Source organism: Loxodonta africana, chromosome 3, assembly GCF_030014295.1.
Source record: "Loxodonta africana isolate mLoxAfr1 chromosome 3, mLoxAfr1.hap2, whole genome shotgun sequence".
Classification (NCBI taxonomy): Eukaryota; Metazoa; Chordata; class Mammalia; order Proboscidea; family Elephantidae; genus Loxodonta; species Loxodonta africana.
Genome location: NC_087344.1, coordinates 78,951,770 through 78,973,527, shown reverse-complemented (window position 1 = coordinate 78,973,527; position 21,758 = coordinate 78,951,770). Strand labels below are relative to the sequence as shown.

General features: G+C 40.6%; 1 long non-coding RNA gene across 1 annotated transcript in view; it reads left to right on the top strand.

Annotated features, from left to right (window-relative positions):
* LOC135230889 (uncharacterized) overlaps positions 1-20,340 on the top strand; it is a 36,657-nt gene extending 16,317 nt beyond the window's left edge. Inside the window, exon 4 of the long non-coding RNA XR_010321627.1 lies at positions 20,028-20,340. This is a non-coding gene — a long non-coding RNA (uncharacterized LOC135230889). The remainder of the gene's footprint in view (positions 1-20,027) is intronic.
* The last annotated feature ends 1,418 nt before the right edge of the window (positions 20,341-21,758 follow it).

Below are 21,758 nucleotides of genomic sequence, written 5' to 3'. Positions count from 1 at the left end.
AGTGGGATTTATACCGGCTATGCAAGGCTGGTTTAATATTAGAAAAACCATTAATGTAATCCACTATATAAATAAAACAAAAGACAGAAACCACGTGATCTTATCAATTGATGCAGAAAAGGCATTTGACAAAGTCCAACACCCATTTATGTTAAAAACTCTCACCAAAATAGGAATTGAAGGAAAATTCCTCAACATAATAAAGGGCATCTATACAAAGCCAACAGCCACCATCACCCTAAATTGAGAGAGCCTGAAAGCATTTCCCTTGAGAACGGGAACCAGACAAAGATGCCCTTTATCACCGCTCTTATTCAACATTGTGCTAGAGGTCTTAGCCAGAACAATTAGGCTAGACAAAGAAATAAAGGACATCTGGATTGGCAAGGAGGAAGTAAAATTATCTCTATTTTCAGATGGCATGATCTTATACACAGAAAACCCTAAGGAATCCTCCAGAAAACTACTGAAACTAATAGAAGAGTTTGGCAGAGTCTCAAGTTATAAGATAAACATACAAAAATCACTTGGATTCCTCTACATCAACAAAAAACATTGAAGAGGAAATCACCAAATCAATACCATTCACAGTAGCCCCCAAGAAGTTAAAATACTTAGGAATAAATCTTACCAAAGATGTAAAAGACCTATACAAAGAAAACTACAAAGTACTAGTGCAAGAAACTAAAAAGGACCTACATAAGTGGAAAAACATACCTTGCTCATGGATAGGAAGACTTAACATAGTAAAAATGTCTATTCTACCAAAAGCCATCTATACATACAATGCACTTCCGATCCAAATTCCAATGACATTTTTTAATGTGATGGAGAAACAAATCACCAACTTCATATGGAAGGGAAAGAAGCCCCGGATAAGTAAAGCATTACTGAAAAAGAAGAAGAAAGTGGGAGGCCTCACTCTACCTGATTTTAGAACATATTGTACAGCCACAGTAGTCAAAACAGCCTGGTACTGGTACAACAACAGGCACATAAACCAATGGAACAGAATTGAGAACTCAGATATAAATCCATCCACATATGAGCAGCTGATATTTGACAAAGGCCCAGTGTCAGTTAATTGGGGAAAAGATAGTCTTTTTAACAAATGGTGCTGGCATAACTGGATATCCATTTGCAAAAAAATGAAACAGGACCCATACCTCACACCATGCACAAAAACTAACTCCAAGTGGATCAAAGACCTAAACATAAAGACTAAACCAATAAAGATCATGGAAGAAAAAATAGGGACAACGTTAGGAACCCTAATACAAGGCATAAACAGAATATAAAACATTACCAAAAATCACGAAGAGAAACCAGATAACTGGGAGCTCCTAAAAATCAAACACCTATGCTCACCTAAAGATTTCACCAAAAGAGTAAAAAGACCACCTACAGATTGGGAAAAAATTTTCAGCTATGACATCTCCGACCAGCACCTGATCTCTAAAGTCTATATGATTCTGTTAAAACTCAACCACAAAAAGACAAACAACCCAATCAAAAAGTGGGCAAAGGATATGAACACGCACTTCACTAAAGAAGCTATTCAGACAGCTAACAGATACATGAGAAAATGCTCTCGATCATTAGCCATTAGAGAAATGCAAATTAAAACTACGATGAGATTCCTTCTCACTCCAACAAGGCTGGCATTAATCCAAAAAACACAAAATAATAAATTTTAGAGAGGCTGCAGAGAGATTGGAACTCTTATACACTGCTGGTGGGAATGTAAAATGGTACAACCACTTTGGAAATCTATCTGGCGTTTTCTTAAAAAGTTAGAAATAGAACTACCATACAACCCAGAAATCCCACTCCTCAGAATATACCCTAGAGAAATAAGGGCCTTCACACAAACAGATATATGCACACCCATGTTTATTGCAGCTCTGTTTACAATAGCAAAAAGCTGGAAGCAACCAAGGTGTCCATCAACGGATGAATGATTAAATAAATTGTGGTATATTCACACAATGGAATACTACGCATCGATAAAGAACAGTGACAAATCTGTGAAACATTTCATAACATGGAGGAACCTGGAAGGCATTATGCTGAGTGAAATTAGTCAGAGGCAAAAGGACAAATATTGTATAAGACCACTATTATAAGATCTTGAGAAATAGTATAAACTGAGAAGAACACATACTTCTGTGGTTACGAGGGGGGAGGGAGGGAGGGTGGGAGAGGGCTATTTACTGATTAGTTAGTAGATAAGAACTACTTTAGGTGAAGGGAAAGACAATACTCAATACTCAATACACGGAAGGTCAGCTCAACTGGACTGGACCAAAAGCAAAGAAGTTTCCAGGATAAACTGAATGCTTCAAAGGTCAGTGGAGCAAGGGCAGGGGTTTGGGGACTATGGCTTAAGGGGACTTCTAAGTCAATTGGCAAAATAATTCTATTATGAAAACATTCTGCATCCCACTTTGAAATGTGGCTTCTGGGGTCTTAAATGCTAACAAACGGCCATCTAAGATGCATCAATTGGTCTCAACCCACCTGGATCAAAGGAGAATGAAGAACACCAAGGTCACACGATAACTATGAGCCCAAGAGACAGAAAGGGCCACATGAACCAGAGACTTACATCATCCTGAAACCAGAAGAACTAGATGGTGCCCGGTCACAACCGATGACTGCCCTGACAAGGAGCACAACAGAGAACCCCTGAGGGAGCAGGAGAGCAGTGGGATGCAGACCCCAAATTCTCATAAAAAAGACCAGACTTAATGATCTGACTGAGACTAGAGGAATCCCGGCAGTCATGGTCCCCAAACCTTCTGTTGGCCCAGGACAGGAACCATTCCCGAAGATAACTCATCAGACATGGAAGGGACTGGACAATGGGTTGGAGAGAGTTGCTGATGAAGAGTGAGCTACTTGTATCAGGTGGACACTTGAGACTGTGTTGGCATCTCCTGTCTGGAGGGGAGATAGGAGGGTAGAGAGGGTTAGAAACTGGCAAAATCGTCACGAAAGGAGAGACTGGAAGAAGGGAGCGGGCTGACTCATTGTGGGGAGAGTTAAGTGGGAGTATTTTTTTATGGAGTAAGGTGTATATAAGCTTATATGTGACAGACTGACTTGATTTGTAAACTTTCACTTAAAGCACAATAAAAGTTATTAAAAAAAAATCATCACAACTGGACTAATAAGCAACATCATGATAAATGGAGAAAAGACCGAAGTTGTCAAGGATTTCATTTTACTTGGATCCACAATCAACACCCATAGAAGCAGCAACCAAGAAATCAAGAGATGCATTGCATTGGGCAAATCGGCTGCAAGAGACCTCTTTAAAGTGTTGAAAAGCAAAGATGTCACCATGAAGACTAAGGTGCGCCTGACCTAAGCCATGGTGTTTTCAATCACCTCATATGCATGTGAAAGCTGGACAATGAATAAGGAAGACCAAAGAATTGACACCTTTGTATTGTGGTGTTGGCAAAGAATATTGAATATACCATGGACTGCCAAAAGGATGAACAAATCTGTCTTGGAAGAAATACAACCAGAATGCTCCTTGGAAGCAAGGGTGGTAAGACTACATCTCACATACTTTGGACATGTTATCAGGAGGGATCAGTCCCTGGAGAAGCACATCATGCTTGGTAAAGTAGAGGGTCAGTGAAAAAGAGGAAAACCCTCAAAGAGATAGATTGACACAGTGGCTACAACAATGGGTTCAAGTATAACAACATTCATGAGGATGGCGCAGGACCCAGCATTGTTTCGTTCTGTTGTACATAGGGTCACTGTGAGTCAGAACTGACTCAAGGGCACCTAATAACAACAATAAAATCAAGCCATGGACTTGGGGAGATGTGACTACCCCTAGGAGACAACATCTTCTAATTCACTCAGATATTTCCTATGGGCTAGCAGCAGCGTAGCTCTTGCTGTTCCTGTCTGAAAAGGATAAGAACAGCTCTCTCTTCTTTATATGCCATTGTATCAGAGGATGCCACTACCATAAATATAACATGGGGAAAGCAGGGGTGGGGCACAAGCCCATTCCATCCCACCATCCTGTTATAACATCCTCATATGTCCTCCAATATGCCAGAGGAAAAAATAATGAAACTGTCACAAATGTGACAGAGATGTCAAGAGTGCCCCCAAATCAGCTATGTAAATTGTAAAATACATTGAGCTCTATGTTTTTCTGAAATTGGAGAATTATGCATCAAGATAGAAGATAAACTTGGTATAAAAACTGTCTTATGGAGATACCCAACCATTATCACACTTAATCGCATAGTTGGGTTGTGATGTCTCTCAGATGTATCAAAGACAGGCCTTTTAGTTTTACACATAGCCTAACCCTGCTCCTGCTCCTCCTCTCCAGACATGTGCAGCATACCTACCAGGAGCAACTGGGTCTAGACAGATTTAGGTAATAGCCACTATAGTGGTGCCAGAACTACCACGCTAACCAGTCCTCCATCCCTGACCCTGGATTTGATGGTCGTGCCACACCCCTTCCTTTGTGATGAATGCTCTCACAGGAGCTGTGGGCTAGTCCTGCAATGTGCCTTCAGTCAGCCCTCCACTGCCAACTTACTCCTGCCAACTTAACCCTGAATTCCACCTGAATTGTGGAATACGGTTTGTTTCTTTTCCTAGAATGCTCCTCAACAGTCAAGCAAAAGAAAAATGCAAGAGGTGTCATGTCACTATGCTTTAGTAATATCTGAATTCCAGTTTCATCCCAGTGGGAACTCCCTGCTTTAGTAATAGAGGAGAATGTGGCCACTGTTGCCACCTGGTGGGTCATCTGTAGTAGTGGTGGGTCAGTGAGGTCAAATGTGATCAGACACGTGTACATGTCTCTGTCTGTGTCTCTCAGATTGCTGCCCTATGACTTTATGCTTTAGCAGAAGTGCATGAAATTGAAGAAGTAGGAGTGCTTCGTAATCTGCCACCCTGAGATAGTCTCTTATTCTTCTCTTATGCTGTACCCAATAAAACTGGATCTTGTGGGGTTCTAGTAGAGGATAGGGCAATAATAAGAGGAAGGTGTGGAAGGGATGTGTCTTGGAGTGGTTACTCAATACATCAAAGAGGATTAGAAGAAACTTGTATAGAGATAGCATGCAAACAGTAGATGGTCCTAACGTCAGGAGCTTAGATCTGCCTGTTCTGATGAAATGAAATAGAAAATTGTGAAGGAAAGAGAATTTTAACAATGAGAGTGTCGAATAATTGATTGTCAAATTGATCTGACAAGTGAGAGTAAGTTGCACCTACTAAATAATTCGTGAAAAACAAAATGAGTAAATGAGTCATACTCACTTGCATTACTCGTTCCTCAGAAGAATTAATAGTAAGTAGTTCTGTCAGTCATTCCACAACTTCTCTGGTCTTTAGTCACTAGTGTTCAATGCATCAAATCTATTCCTGAGATGGTCTCTAAATTCAGGTGGGATATACTCAAGGTCATATTTTGGCTCTCGTGGACTTGCTCTGGTTTTCTTCAGTTTCAGCTTGAACTTGCATATGAGCAACTGATGGTCTGTTCCACAGTTGGCCCCTGGCCTTGTTCTGACTGATGATATTGAGCTTTTCCATCGTCCTTTTCCACAGATGTAGTCAATTTGATTTCTGTGTGTTCCATCTGGCAAGGTCCATGTGTATAGTCACTGTTTATGTTGGTGAAAGAAGGTATTTGCAATGAAGAAGTCACTGGTTTTGCAAAATTCTGTCATTCGATCTCTGGCATTGTTTCTATCACCAAGGCCATATTTTCCAACCACTGATCCTTCTTCTTTGTTTCCAACTTTTGCATTCCAATCGCCAGTAATTATCAATGCATCTTGATTGCATGTTCGATCAATTTCAGACTGTAACAGCTGAAAAAAAATCTTCTATTTCTTCATCTTTGGCCCTAGTGGTTGGTGCGTAAATTTGAATGACATCAAGGACATCATACACCAAGAAAGCAAGAGGTCATTGAAAATACGGGAAAGAAAGAAAAGACCAAGGTGGATGTCAGAGGAGACTCTTAAACTTACTCTCAAACATTGAGAGCTAAAGCAAAAGGAAGAATCGATGAAGTAAAAGAACTGAACAGAAGATTACAAAGGGCGTCTTGAGAAGACAAAGTATTATAATGACATGTGCAAAGAGCTGGAGATGGAAAACCAAAAGGAAAGAACACCCTTGGCATTTCTCAAGCTGAAAGAACTGAAGAAAAAATTCAAGCCTCGAGTTGCAATAGTGAAGGATTCCATGGAGAAAATATTAAACGACGCAGGAGGCATCAAAAGAAGATGGAAGGAATACACAGAGCCGTTATACCAAAAACAATTAGTCTATGTTCAAACATTTCAAGAGGTGGCATATGATCAGAAACCGATGGTACTGAAGGAAGAAGTCCAATCTGCTCTGAGGCATTGGCAAAAAACAAGGCTCCAGGAATTGATGGAATATCAATTGAGATGTTTCAACAAACAGATGGATCGGTGGAGGTGCTCACTCATCTATGCCAAGAAATATGGAAGACAGCTTCCTGGCCAACTGACTGGAAAAGATCCATACTTACGCCTGTTCCCAAGAAAGGTGATCCAACCAAATGTGGAAATTATAGAACAATGTCATTAATATCACACACAAGCAAAATTTTGCCGAAGATCATTCAGAAAAGGCTGCAGCAGTATATCGACAGGGAACTGCCAGAAATTCAGGCTGGTTTCAGAAGAGGACGTGGAACCAGGGATATCATTGCTGACATCAGCTGGATCCTGGCTGAAAGCAGAGAATACTGGGAAGATGTTTACCTGTGTTTTATTGACTATGCAAAGGCATTTGACTGTGTGGATCATAACAAACTATGGATAACATCGCGAAGAATGGGAATTCCAGAACGCTTAATTGTGCTCATGAGGAAACTTTACATAGATCAAAAGGCAATTCTTTGGTCAGAACAAGGGGATACTGATTGGTTTAAAGTCAGGAAAGGTGTGGGCCAGGGTTGTATTCTTTCACCATACCTGTTTAATCTGTGTGCTGAGCAAATAATCCGAGAAGCTGGACTATGTGAAGAAGAACGGGGCATGAGGATTGGAGGAAGACTCATTAAGAACCTGCGTTATGCAGATGACACAACCTTGCTTGCTGAAAGTGAAGAGGACTTGAAGCACTTACTAATGAAGATCAAAGACCACAGCCTTCAGTATGGATTGCACCTCAGCATAAAAAAAACCAAAAATCCTCACAACTGGACCAATGAGCAACATCATGATAAACAGAGAAAAGACTGAAGTTGTCAAGGATTTCATTTTACTTGGATCCACAATCAACAGCCATGGAAGCAGTAGTCAAGAAATCAAAAGACACATTGCATTGGGTAAATCTGCTGCAAAGGACCTCTTTAAAGTGTTGAAGAGCAAAGATGTAGCCCTGAAGCCTAAGGTGCGCTTGACCCAAGCGATGGTATTTTCAATCGCATCATATGCATATGAAAGCTGGACAATGAATGAGGAAGACCAAAGAAGAATTGACGCCTTTGGATTGTGGTGTTGGTGAAGAATATTGAATAGACCATGGGCTGTCAAAAGAACGAACAAATCTGTCTTAAAAGAACTACAGCCAGAATGCTCCTTAGAGGCAAGGATGGCGAAGACTTTGTCTTACATACTTTGGACATGTTGTCAGGAGGGATCAGTCCCTGGAGAAGGACATCATGCTTGGCAGAGTACAGGGTCAGCGGAAGAGAGGAAGACCCTCAACGAGGTGAATTGACACAGTGGCTGAAACAATGAGCTCAAGCATAACAACAATTGTGATGATGACGCAGGACCAGGCAGTGTTTCGTTGTGTTGTGCATAGGGCCGCGATGAGTTGGAACCGACTCAACGGCACCCAACAAGAACAAGTTCTGTCAGAGTCAATTCAATGGCAACAGGTTTGGTTTTAGTTTAGTTCTGTCCCTTCTTTCTTGGGAATCTGACAATAGACTTAGCATTTGATATTTATTTTGCCATGTCTTGCTGAAGTCTTCAGATTTTATTTTTTTAATTCTGAAGCCAGCTAAGGGCTCCTAGGAACAGTTGTTAATTAACAGCGTCAGATGGTATAGTCATATCCAGCAGAAGAGTCTGCATTGTATACAGGGTAGCATAGATTATGTGGAATATATTGGAGGTAGCATGGATCATGAAAAAACACAAATCTTGGAGACCCAACTTCTTGTCCTGCCTAGTACTCCTTACTAGCTAACAATGTGGTCTCAGGCAAATCCCTTATCTTTCATTAGCCTTACCTGCAAAAAGGAGGATTTTAAATTAGATATTCTCTAAGGCCAGCTCTAAAATGCTGTAATTGCATAGTCTTATTGGAAGTGTTACTAGGCTGTTCAAGAAACTCAAAGACCAACAGCAGAAGCCAAGTGCAAATTAGCCAAACTGAGCCAAATACCAAGAGGCAACAACCTCCAAGTGTTGAAAAACCAGAGGTGCAGCTGTAAAGTCTGCACTCGTTTTCCAGGAAGGTGTGTGATGGTTGGGCACAGGGAGTACTAGGGAAATAATTTTGCCATGGGCTCACTAAATTGTCCTTTCAATCTAGGTTTGAGACACAGCCAAGAATTTTTTTTTTTAATCTGTATCATATCTGTAGGGAAATATATCCAAAAAGATCTACTCAAATGGTAAAATTCTTTGTGGTTCCTATAGATAGAGACTCTGTAGGACATAACAGACCAGTGGTAACACAAGTGTAAAGAATTATGTGGTAGTCATTCTGGGCAGTTCCAAAATGTGGCCCGAAGGAGTCTGGCCTTCCTTGATCTATGGTATTGTTCATGTTCATAACATATGATCTTCACTTTGTTGGGTTCCAGGTGTCCCTTTAGTTAACTATAAAAACAGTAGAGAAGGCCCTGGTTTATAGGAAATAAGGCTTAATCTAGGTCTGGGCAAAGTGAAGCCGACAAGCCATATGAGACACTTTAGGAAGCCTTTCTGTATGTCACTATTTCCAAGATATAGCCCCAGTCTGCATACCAAGTCTTATGTCCCAATTCAAGTGTCCAGAGTCATGGCATCCTGCTGTAATCACCTGCCTTCAGTTGAGCTCAGTATACCGTGGCCTTGGCCTCCCTGGGGAATATTACCCCCAAAACTTAAGTCTTCCGGAGGTATTTGATAACACCCCTCTTCTCTATCCAAGTTCTGAACCACTTAATAAATAACACAAGAGCCAGCAGGTGGATGCCATATTTATTTTCGTTATATTAGAGAGTGTGGCCTAGATGTGAGAGTCAAATTGTCTTCTTTATGATGATTCTCAGAGTTAGGGGAACTTACCATCTGCTCAGAGTAAGCCCTAAACTTCTATAGGCTTCCTCCATAAGGGAAGGGCACTTAAAAACATGCAGCATGGAGGAGTAGAGAACCTGCTAACTGTGGGCAACTCTACTTCCAAAATGAAGGAGATAGAAAGGGGTTCTGTCATGCATGCCCAATCTCTCCTTTCAAACTTACCAATCAGTTAAGTTATACTGCCTCCCCAGTATTATACTAATAGAGCCCCTGGAAGGGACTATTTGAACAGTCAACTCCTAGTCATGACAACCCCATATGTATCAGAGTAGAGCTGTGCCCCATAGGGTTTTCAATGGCTGATTTTTTGAAAGTAGATCTCCAGGCCTTTCTTTCACAGTGCCTTTATGTGGTCTTGAAACTCCAACCTTTTGGTTAGCAGTCAAGTGTGTTAACAGTTTGCACCATTCAGGGACGCGAAAGGTACAAAATTAAGGGCTTGCTTATTTCTGGTACATTCTCCCAATAGATAGAGACTATGTAGGACATAACAAACCAGTGGTAACACAAATGTAAAGAATTATGTGGTAGTCATTCTGGGCAGTACCAAAATGTGGCCCAAAGGATACTGGCTACCTCCTGGCCTTTCCTGATCTGTGGTATTGTTCATGGTCATAGCATACATTCTTCACCAGAGGTACAGCTATAAAGTCTGCTCTCGTGCTGTATCAGACACCAGTGCTCATTCCTTTTTTTTTTTTAAAACAGTTAGCATACATATTGCTTTATAACATTGGTTAACAACCCCATGACATGTCAACACTGTCCCTTCTCGACCTTGGCTTCCCTATTACCAGATTTTCTGTCCCCTCCTGCCTTCTCTTCCTTGCTCCTGGGCTGGTGTGCCCCTTTAGCCTCATTTTATTTTATGGGCCTGTCTAATCTTTGGCTGAAGGGTGAACCTTAGGAGTGACTTCAGTACTGAATTAAAACGGTTTCTGAGGGTCATACTCTCGGGGTTTTGGGTAGTTTTCTTATTGTTGATTTTTTTTAAAATTGTGCTTTAGGTGAAAGTTTACAAATCAAGTTAGTCTCTCATACGAAAAGTTATACACACCTTGCCATGTACTCCTAGCTGCTCTCCCCCTAATGAGACAGCACACTCCTCCTCTCCACCCTGTATTCCCTGTGTCCATTCAACTAGCTCCTGTCCCCCTGTGCCTTCTCATTTCCCCTCCAGCAGGAGTTGTCCGCATAGTCTCATGTGCCTGCTTGAGCCAATCATTGTTTTTACCTTTAAAAGCAAAATGCAGTGCCGTCAAGTCAATTCCAACTCATAGCGACCCTATAGGGCAGAGTAGAACTGCCCCATAGAGTTTCCAAGGAGCATCTGGCAGATTCAAAATGCCGACCCTTTGGTTTGCAGCTGTAGCACTTAACCACTACGCCACCAGGGTTTCCTTTTTTTTTTTTTTTTAATTAACTTTTATTGAGCTTCAAGTGAACGTTTACAAATCAAGTCAGAGTGTCACATATAAGTTTATATACACCTTACTCCGTACTCCCACTTGCTCTCCCTCTAATGAGTCAGCCCTTCCAGTCTCTCCTTTCGTGACAATTTTGCCAGCTTCCAACTCTCTCTATCCTGCCATCCCCCCTCCAGACAGGAGATGCCAACACAGTCTCAAGTGTCCACCTGATATAATTAGCTTACTCTTCATCAGCATCTCTCTCCTACCCCCTGTCCAGTCCCTTTCATGTCTGATGAGTTGTCTTCGGGAATGATTCCTGTCCTGGGCCAACAGAAGGTTTGGGGACCATGACCACTGGGATTTCTCTAGTCTCAGTCAGACCATTAAGTATGGCCTGTTTTGTGAGAATTTGGGGTCTGCATCCTACTGATCTCCTGCTCTCTCAGGGGTTCTCTGTTGTGCTCCCTGTCAGGGCAGTCATCGATTGTGGCCGGGCACCAACTAGTTCTTCTGGTCTCAGGATGATGTAGGTCTCTGGTTCATGTGGCCCTTTCTATCTGTTGGGCTCTTAGTTGTCGTGTGACCTTGGTGTTCTTCATTCTCCTTTGATCCAGGTGGGTTGAGACCAATTGATGCATCTTAGATGACCGTTTGTTAGCATTTAAGACCCCAGATGCCACATTTCAAAGTGGGATGCAGAATGTTTTCATAATAGAATTATTTTGCCAATTGACTTAGAAGTCCCCTTAAACCATGGTCCCCAAACCCCCGCCATTGCTCCACTGACCTTTGAAGCATTCAGTTTATCCCGGAAACTTCTTTGCTTTTGGTCCAGTCCAATTGAGCTGACCTTCCATGTATTGAGTATTGTCCTTCCCTTCACCTAAAGCAGTTCTTTTCTGCTAATTAATCAGTAAAAAACCCTCTTCCACCCTCCCTCCCTCCCTCCCTCCCCCCTCGTAACCACAAAAGTATGTGTTCTTCTCAGTTTATACTATTTCTCAAGATCTTATGATAGTGGTCTTATACAATATTTGTCCTTTTGCCTCTGACTAATTTCGCTCAGCATAATGCCTTCCAGGTTGCTCCATGTTATGAAATGTTTCACAGATTCGTCACTGTTCTTTATCGATGCATAGTATTCCATTGCGTGAATATACCACAATTTATTTAACCATTCATCCGTTGATGGACACCTTGGTTGCTTCCAGCTTTTTGCTATTGTAAACAGAGCTGCAATAAACATGGGTGTGCATATATCTGTTTGTGTGAAGGCCCTTATTTCTCTAGGGTATATTCTGAGGAGTGGGATTTCTGGGTTGTATGGTAGTTCTATTTCTAACTGTTTAAGATAATGCCAGATAGATTTCCAAAGTGGTTGTACCATTTTACATTCCCACCAGCAGAATATAAGAGTTCCAATCTCTCCACAGCCTCTCCAACATTTATTATTTTGTGTTTTTTGGATTAATGCCAGCCTTGTTGGAATGAGATGGAATCTCATCGTAGTTTTAATTTGCATTTCTCTAATGGCTAATGATCGAGAGCATTTTCTCATGTATCTGTTAGCTGCCTGAATATCTTCTTTAGTGAAGTGTGTGTTCATATCCTTTGCCCACTTCTTGATTGGGTTCTTTGTCTTTTTGTGGTTGAGTTTTGACAGAATCATATAGATTTTAGAGATTAGGCACTGGTCGGAGACGTCATAGCTGAAAATTCTTTCCCAGTCTGTAGGTGATCTTTTTACTCTTTTGGTGAAGGCTTTAGATGAGCATAGGTGTTTGATTTTTAGGAGCTCCCAGTTATCTGGTTTCTCTTTGTCATTTTTGGTAATGTTTTGTATTCTGTTTATGCCTTGTGTTAGGGCTCCTAACGTTGTCCCTATTTTTTCTTCCATGATCTTTATTGGTTTAGTCTTTATGTTTAGGTCTTTGATCCACTTGGAGTTAGTTTTTGTGCATGGTGTGAGGTATGGGTCCTGTTTCATTTTTTTGCAAATGGATATCCAGTTATGCCAGCACCATTTGTTAAAAAGACTATCTTTTCCCCAATTAACTGACACTGGGCCTTTGTCAAATATCAGCTGCTCATACGTGGATGGATTTATATCTGGGTTCTCAATTCTGTTCCACTGGTCTATGTGTCTGTTATTGTACCAGTACCAGGCTGTTTTGACTACTGTAGCTGTATAATAGGTTCTGAAATCAGGTAGAGTGAGGCCTCCCACTTTCTTCTTCTTTTTCAGTAATGCTTTACTTATCCGAGGCTTCTTTCCCTTCCATATGAAGTTGGTGATTTGTTTCTCTATCACATTAAAAAATGTCATTGGAATTTGGATCGGAAGTGCATTGTATGTATAGATGGCTTTTGGTAGAATAGACATTTTTACTATGTTAAGTCTTCCTATCCTTCCTTTATTTTTAAATAAACTATTTTTTAGAACAGTCTCACATGTACAGATAAATTGCAGAAGTAGTACACAGAGTTCTCATATACTCAGCACCCAATTTCCCCTATTATTAATATTATATTAGTATGGTATATTTGTTACAATTATTGAACCAATATTAATACATTATTATTAACTAAAGTCCATGCTTTATTCAGATTTCTTTAGTTTTTTCTAATGCCCTTTTTCTGTTCCAGGAAACCATATTATATTTAGTTGTCTCGTGTCAGACTCCTCTTGGCTGTGAGAGTTCCTCAGACTTTCCCTGTTTTTGATGACCTTGATAGTTTTGAGGAGCACTGGTCACTTATTTTGTAGAGTATCTTTCAGCTGGGATTAATCTGATATTTTTCTCAAGATTAGACTGGAATAATGCATTTTGGGGAAGAAGACCACAGAGGTAAAGTACCATTCTCATCACAACATATCACGTGTACATACTATCAACACGTCTGTTGATGTTGACCTTGATCACCTGGCTGTAGTAGCGTTTTCAGGTTTCTCCCCTGTTGAGTCATACCCTTTCCTCCTTTCCGTACTATATTCTTTGAAAGTAAGTCACAACGCGCAAGCCACGCTTAAAGAGTGGGGAATTATGCTTCACCGTCTTGAGGGCTGAGTATCTATTATTTGAAATTTTTACCCACAGATTTGTCTCTTCTTCCCCAATCATTCAATGATTTATTTTTATCAGTACAAACTCATGGATATTTATTTTATACTTTGGGTTATAATCCAATAATACTTTATTTATTTTGGTGCTCAAATTGTTCCAGCTGTAGCCATTGGGAGCTCTTTCAGTTGGCTCCTTTGACATACCTCCATCATTGTAGGTGTTTTTTGTTTGTTTGTTTTTAACACATCCTCACTTCCTGGCACTTACAAGATGCTCCAGGCTCATTCTGTATATTTTATGCCCCAGTCCTAGAGTCAGTCATTCTGCCAGGGAGCCAGGCCTCGTTCTTGATTGGCGCATTTACATCTAGACAAACTCATTAGGAAATTATGAGAGAGGTTGGGGGTAGAATGGGTGGAACCCCACTTCCTACCAATGCAACTGTTTTACCTTGCCTAGGTGAAAGTTTGAAGCCCTGAAACCAAAAAAGTGGCATTTGCTGATAAAGTCAGTCTTATCTACTTTATTTATATCACAAAAGACAATCCAAACCTAAACATTGTCAATAGCCTCAGACACTCACTTCTCCTTTTCCTAAAAAGAGATAACAATATTATTTAATAAACCTTTCTAACAACGAATGAGGTTTTTGGTATTTTGACAAATAAGTAGCACTATTTTCCCACTTGTTCTAGTGATAGTTTCTCAGTAGCAATTTGGAACACTTGAGTTAAGTAGTCCATATGGTTGATTTCCTGCTTCAACCAAGTGATCTCTAAACTTGAAAGCCCAAAAGGCTTTATCCAGGCTCATAGGGTCATGCTGGCTCTCAAAAGCTATTCCTTGTCTCTTTGTCTTTAGTATAAAGCACCATCAGTCAATCACATAGATCAGAGAATTCCAAACTATGTGTCCCATAAGGTGGACCCAATGCATTAGACCCAAAGTTAAATAATTGTGATTTTTTTCCAGCTAGAAAAAAAAAAAATGTTAATGAGTAGAATGCTATAAATTTCAAAAATATTCCCAACTGATTTTTATTAACAGTAGTACCTGCTAGGGCTTGTCTGTCAGTACATACCAGCTTATGAAAAAGAAGCTAATTAAAATTAATAGAAAAAAAGTCAGAAATAGTTAAAAAAAAAAAAAAAGTCATGCTTAGTTCCATAACTTGTGGTGATTTTCTGTAATTTTACGTTGCATATACATCAGTAGAGAAATATTTTACTAGCCAAAATTCTTCATCACACAAACTGGAGACCTCCAGGTGAAAAGCATAAATATCTTTCTCCAAACATAGTAGAGCCAATCACTACTTCTTTATTGTATTGAAGATGCTACAAAAGGATACCACTTCTTTCTTATAAAAGACAAATTTACTCCGGGTAAGGCAAGAATATGGGCTCTGGAGCTAGGTAAATCTGAGTATAAATATCTTACTAGCTGTGTGACTTTGATTATATCACTTAAGTAAATGATTCTGAATTAATTAGGAATTTCATTTTGTTGTTGGTAGAAGACCATGACTAGAGTAACTTAAATATGACAGAGGCTTATTTCTCCCCGAAAATAAAGCAGCGCAGAGTTAGACCATTCAGAATTGGTGTGGTGGGTCCTTGATCATTAAGGTCCCAGGCTCCTTCTTTCTGTGTGGCCCACCACCTTAGCATATGGTCTCCACGTTCTAGGTCAGCTCTAGACACATTGCCTGCATTCCAAGCAGCAGGAAAGTTGAAGGGAAGATGAGCAATTGAACATTTCCAGAAAGCTCCACATGGTGACTGTGCTTACGTCCCATTGGCCACTCCTTCTGCAGGAGAAATGGGACATATAGTTTTCATTCAGGCACATTGCTCAGAGATTGGAAGGAAAAACTCATTTTGGATTCTGTGGTAGAGATTCCTATGTGATCTCCTATACCCATGATTTCCTTCTTCTTTTAGTAATAGAACCACCACCACTAGTTTTATCTTAGCATGTGGCCACAGAAAGAGGTTATATTTTCCAGCCTCACTTGCAGTTAGTTGTGGCCTTGTGACTATGCTCTTTCTGGCCAGTGGGATATGAGCTGATGGGCTTATGCTCAATTTCCTTAAAACCTTTTCATGACTGTTGAAATACATGATTGCCCACTCGTTTTTCTGCCTCTCAGGTTCTTTGGTAAGCTGCTTTCCCATTGACAGTGCATGCTGCTGCAAGGCAGGGGCCTTTAAGACTGTTTGAAACCAAAAAAATGGCCATGTGCTGCAAGTTACTGTTTCTGCAGGCTGTTGTATGAAGTGTATGCATTTTTGGTAGGAAAGATAGAAATTGTGAATTTTTTTCTTTGGGACACCATATGTCCCTCTGAATGCTACAGGGTATCCAGGGGGTAGAATTAGTAGAACGACATATGTCCCTTGGGACTCAGAAGATAGGATTGTTGGCGGGGGCAAAAAAAAAAAAAAAAGCCACACTACCTACCAAAAACTCAACAACAATCAATGATTCCGCCATTAATGAAAACACACGGTATCGACAAAAAATTCAAAGCAGAAAATAATTGGGTCTTGAAAGGGTTTTAAAAAGGAAACTGCCCGACTAATAGAAAGATTCAGCAGAGTAGCAGATTACGAGATCAACGTACAAAAATGAGTTGGATTCCTATATACCAACAAAGAGACCTTTGAAAAGGAAATCAGAAAAACAGTTATAACCCCTAAAAAGATAAAATACTTAGGAATAAATCTAACCAGGGACCTAAAAGACCTGTACAAAGAAAACTACAAAAAAAACTATTATGAGAAACCAAAAGAGACCTACAAAAATGGAAAAACACACCATGCTCATGGATAGGAAGACTCAACATTGTAAAAATATCAGTTCTACCCAAAACGATCTACAGATATAATGCAACCCCAATCCAAATACCAACAACATTCTTTGAGATGGAAAAACTAATCACCAACTTTATATGGAAAGGAAAGAGGCCTCCGTTAAGCAAAGCGTCATTGAAGAGAAAGAACAAAGTAGGAAGCCTCACACTACCTGATATCAGAACCTACTATACAGCTATGGTAGTCAAAACAGCCTGGTACTGGTACAATGTCAGACACATTGACCAATGGAACAGAATTGAGAACCCAGGTGTAAATCCATCACCTGTGGTCAACTGATTTTGACAAAGAACCAAAGTCCGTTAAATGGGGTAAAAGGCAGTCTATTTAACAAATGGTGCTGGCAAAACTGGATGTCCATCTGTAAAAAAAATGAAACAGGGCCCATATCTCACACCATATACAAAAACTAACTCAAAATGAACCAAAGCCCTGAATCTAAAACCTAAAACTATAAAGATCATGGAAGAAAAAATAGAGACAATGCTAGGGACCCTAATACTTGGCATAAACAGAATATGAACCATAATTAACAATGCACAAACACCAGAAGATAAACTAGATATTAGGATCTTCTAAAATTAAACACTTATGCTCATCAAAAGAGTAAATAGAGAAACTAGAAACTGGGAAAAAATTTTGGCTATGACATATCCAATAGGGGTCTAATCTCTAAAATTTATAGAAAACTTCAACACCTCAACAACAAAAAGACAAAAAATCCAATCAAGAAACGGGCAAAGGATATGAACAGACACTTCATCAAAGCGACATTCAGGCAGCTAACAGACACATGAGGGAATGCTCACAGTCATTAGCCACTAGAGAAATGCAAATCGAAACTACAATGAGATGCCATCTCACCCCAACATTAGTGGTGATAATAATAATAGTAAAACAGAAAATATAAAATAAAAAATGCTGGAGAGGGTGTCAGGAGATTGGAACTCTTATGCACTCCTGGTAGGAATGTAAAGTGGTACAACTACTATGGAAAACGATATGGTGCTTCTTTAAAAAGCTGGAAATAGAAATATCATATGATCCAACAATCCCACTCCTAGGAATATACCCCAGAGGAATAAAAGGCATCACACGAGTAGACATATGCACATTCATGTTACATTGCAGCAAAAACATAGAAATGCCCTAAGTGGCCACCAACAGAAGAATAGATAAACAAATTATGGTACATACACACAATCGAATACTATGCAACGATAAAGAACGGTGATGAACCCTTGAAATATTTCACATCATGGATGAATCTGGAGGGCATTATGCTGAGTGAAATAAGTCAATCACAAAAGGACAAATATTGTATGAGACCATTATTATAAAAACCCAAGAAAAGGTTTGCACAGAGAAAAAAATCATTGTTGTTTAAGAGAGAAGGGAGGAATCGGGCAGGGAAACCACTAACTAGATAGTAGGTAAGTGTTAACACAATATGGGCAAAGTTAGCACAACGTGAACAAGGCAAAGTCATAGAATCTTCCTAGAAACCTCCAAACACCTTGAGGGACAAAGTTACTGGGGCTGGGGGTTGGGGACCATGGTCTCAGGGCACATCTAGGTCAATTGGCATAACAATTCATAAAGGAAATGTTCTACATCCTACTTTTGGTGAGTATCGTCTGGGATCTTGAAAGCTTGAGAGTAGCCATCTACAATACATCTATTGGTCCCATTCCACCTGAAGCAGAGGAGAATGAAGAAAACCAAAGACACAAGGAAAATATTAGTCCAAAGGACTAACAGACCACATGAATCACAACCTCCACCAACCTGAGCCCAGAAGAACTATATACTGCCTGGCTACCACCACCAACTGCTCTGACAGGGATCATAGTAGCAAAAAAAAAAAAATACAGACTTACTGGTCTGACAGAGATTAGAGACTAGAGGAACCCCCAAGAATATGGCTCCCAGACACGCTGCTAACTCAGAGCTAAAGCCACTTTCAGGTCCACCTTTCAGACAAAGATTAGGTATGCCTATAAAACAAAAAATAACACATGTGATCCCCATGCATCTGTCAGTTTGTCTACTGTGTGAGCTTATGTGTTGCTGTGATGCTGGAAGTTATGCCACTGGTATTCCAATACCAGCCGGCTCACCCGTGGTGGACAGGTTTCAGCTGAGCTTCCAGTCTAAGACAGACTAGGAAGCAGGACCCGGCAGTCTACTTCTGAAAAGCATTAGCCAGTGAAAATCTTATGAATAGCAGCGGAACATTGTCTGATATAGCAGAGGGGAAGGTAGGAAGGGACAGGAATACTGAAGGAATGGACGTAGGGAACCCAGGCTAGAAAGGGAAAGGGGGAGAATGCTGACACAATGTGTGGATTGCAACCAAAGTCACAAAACAATTTGTGTATAACTTTTTGAATGAGAAACTAATTTGCACTGTAAACTTTCACCTAAAGCACAATTTTTTCCCAATCTTTTTAAAAAATTTTTTATTGTCTGTCCTACAAAAATTTATGTACGCCTTGCTATATACCCCTAGTTGCTCTCCCCCTAATGAGACGGTACACTCCTTCTCTCTACCGTCTATTTTCATGTCCATTCAGCCAGCTTCTGACCCTCCCTGCCTTCTCATCTCCCCTTCGGACAGCAGCTGCCCACATAGTCTCATGTGTCTACTTGATCCAAGAAGCTTACTCTTCACCAGTATCATTTTCTGTCTGATACTCCAGTCCAATCCCTGTCTGAAGTGTTGGCTTTGGGGATGGTTCCTATCTAGGCCTAACAGAAGGTCTGGGGACCATGACCTCTGGGTCCTTCTAGTCTCAGTCGGACCATTAAGTCTGGTCTTTTCACAAGAATCTGAGGCCTGCATCCCACTGCTCTCCTGTTCTCTCAGGAGATCTCTGTTGTGTTCCCTGTCAGGGCAGTCATCAGTTGTAGCTGGGCACCATCTAGTTCTTCTGGTCTCAGGCTGATGTAGTCTCTGATTTATGTGGCCCTTTCTGTCTCTTGGTCTTATAATTACCTTGTGTCTTTGGTGTTCTTCATTCTCCTTTGTAAATCACAATTAAAAAAAAAAATCATTGTTACCAAATAGACAACAGTTACTCTAAAGCATAGATGAGAAGTTTGAGTCTAAGTTAATGGGAGTAAAACAACTAGAACAGAAATAATGAGAAGGTTGACACAATGTGAAGAATGTAACCAATGTCACTGAATATCATATTTAAAAACTATTGATCGGGAATGTGTTTCGTTGTGTATATTTTCACCAAAAAATGTAATAAAATATTAAAGATAAGCAGAAAAGAAAAAAGAAACTGCCTTTTCTTCATGCTTTCTTCCTCCTTCCTGTAGGCTGGCACATGATGTGTGGTGATGAGCCAGCTTTTACCATACAGATGAAGACAACGCCCTAGAAGGTGGTAGAGCACAGAGACAGAAGATACTGGGTCCCTGGATGTGAAAAACAGAGCCACCTTCCTCTGTTGTGTTTTGTGTGAGAGAAATAAACTTTCATCTTGTTTAAGCCACTGTATTTTGGCATGTGTTTATTGCAGCAACTTAAACTGTACCCCAACTAATACAGCCACCTTTCTGTGCCTCTATTTATTTTTCTCTGAAACGGCAATGGAATTTTGTAGTCTACTAGGTTGTTGCAAAAATTAGAAACAATATAAATAAGGCTCCTGGGCCATAGCTATTATCCGTAATAGTTGTTAGCATAGGTTTCATGAGAGGTTTCTGAGAAGCTAATGAAAGAACTTGGAGAAAATAGGCAGCACGCTCCCCCACCACTATAGTAGAGGAATATTACATGTAATTGGATCCTTGATTTAGCAGCAAAAGCATAAATACAATAAATGTCTTAGATTTAAATGTAAGCTAGTTAGAAAATAGCTCCTGATGTATTTTCCTTTCTTAATAATTTGGATTATTTCTCCGCTGTTCTCCTGCCCTTACTGTCACTGTCTCAAGGTAAAAACCAGTTGCTGCCGAGTCAATTCCAGCTCATGGTGACCTCATGCATGTCAGAGTAGAACTGAACTCTGTAAGTTTTGAGTGGCTGATTTTTCAGAGGCTTTTATTCCAAGGTACCTCTTAGTGGATTTGAACCTCCAATCTTTTGGTTAGCAGTCAAGCGAGTTAACCATTTGTACCACCCAGACACTCTGATAGTCTCAAAGTTGTGGATGTTGTTAGCTGTTGTATAGTTGTCCCCAACTCATGGTGACCCCATGCATAATGGAACAAAATGCTGTCCGGACCTGCACCATCACCAAGATCAGTAGCAGCTTTTCCATTGTAATCCATAGAATTTTCATTGGCTGGCTTTTGAGGTAGATTGCCAGATCTTTCTTCCTAGTCTGTGTTAGTCTGAAAGTTCTGCTGAAACCTATTCAGCATCATTTCCTTCTTGTTACTTGCCATGGAGCTGATTCTGACTCATGGAGGTCCCATGTGTGCAGCACAGAACTGCTACATAGGGTTTTTAAGGCTGTGACCTTTTGGAAGCAGATTTCCAGGCCTGTCCTCCAAGATGCCTCTGAGTGGGTTCAAACCACTAACCTTTCGCCTAGTAGTCCAGCATCATAGCAAAACAGACCTCTCCACTGACAGACAGGTGGTGTCTGCGTATGAGGTGCACTGGCTGGGGATCAAACCCAGGTCTCCTGCACGGAAGGCGAGAATTCTACCACTCAAGGTAGGGGAGAGCAAATGCTGTCTAGGAAGGGAGAGGATGTTAGGTAAAGGAAATTGCTGAGCAACAGGCAGGGAAAGCAGAAAGTTTTTCTAATGATGGGAGACGAGGAGAGCGTGTGTGAGAAAGAGAAAAGTGAGAGGCAAAGAACAAGTGACTTGGGAAAATGGCTTTGGGGAAATCCCAAAACATGGCTGGAGCCCACTTGCAAGATTTAGTTTAGGAAGAGTGTAAACCCCTCAGAACAACCCTATACTGGGTTTAGTGCCATGTTCAGCATGGGTGGGGTAGCAATGGCTGAGGGAGAGGCCTGAGATCAGCCTCCCAGAGTCCCACGCACCATACCGTGTTGTAGAGAAAGCAGCCAAGAGTTCCTTGGATCCCTC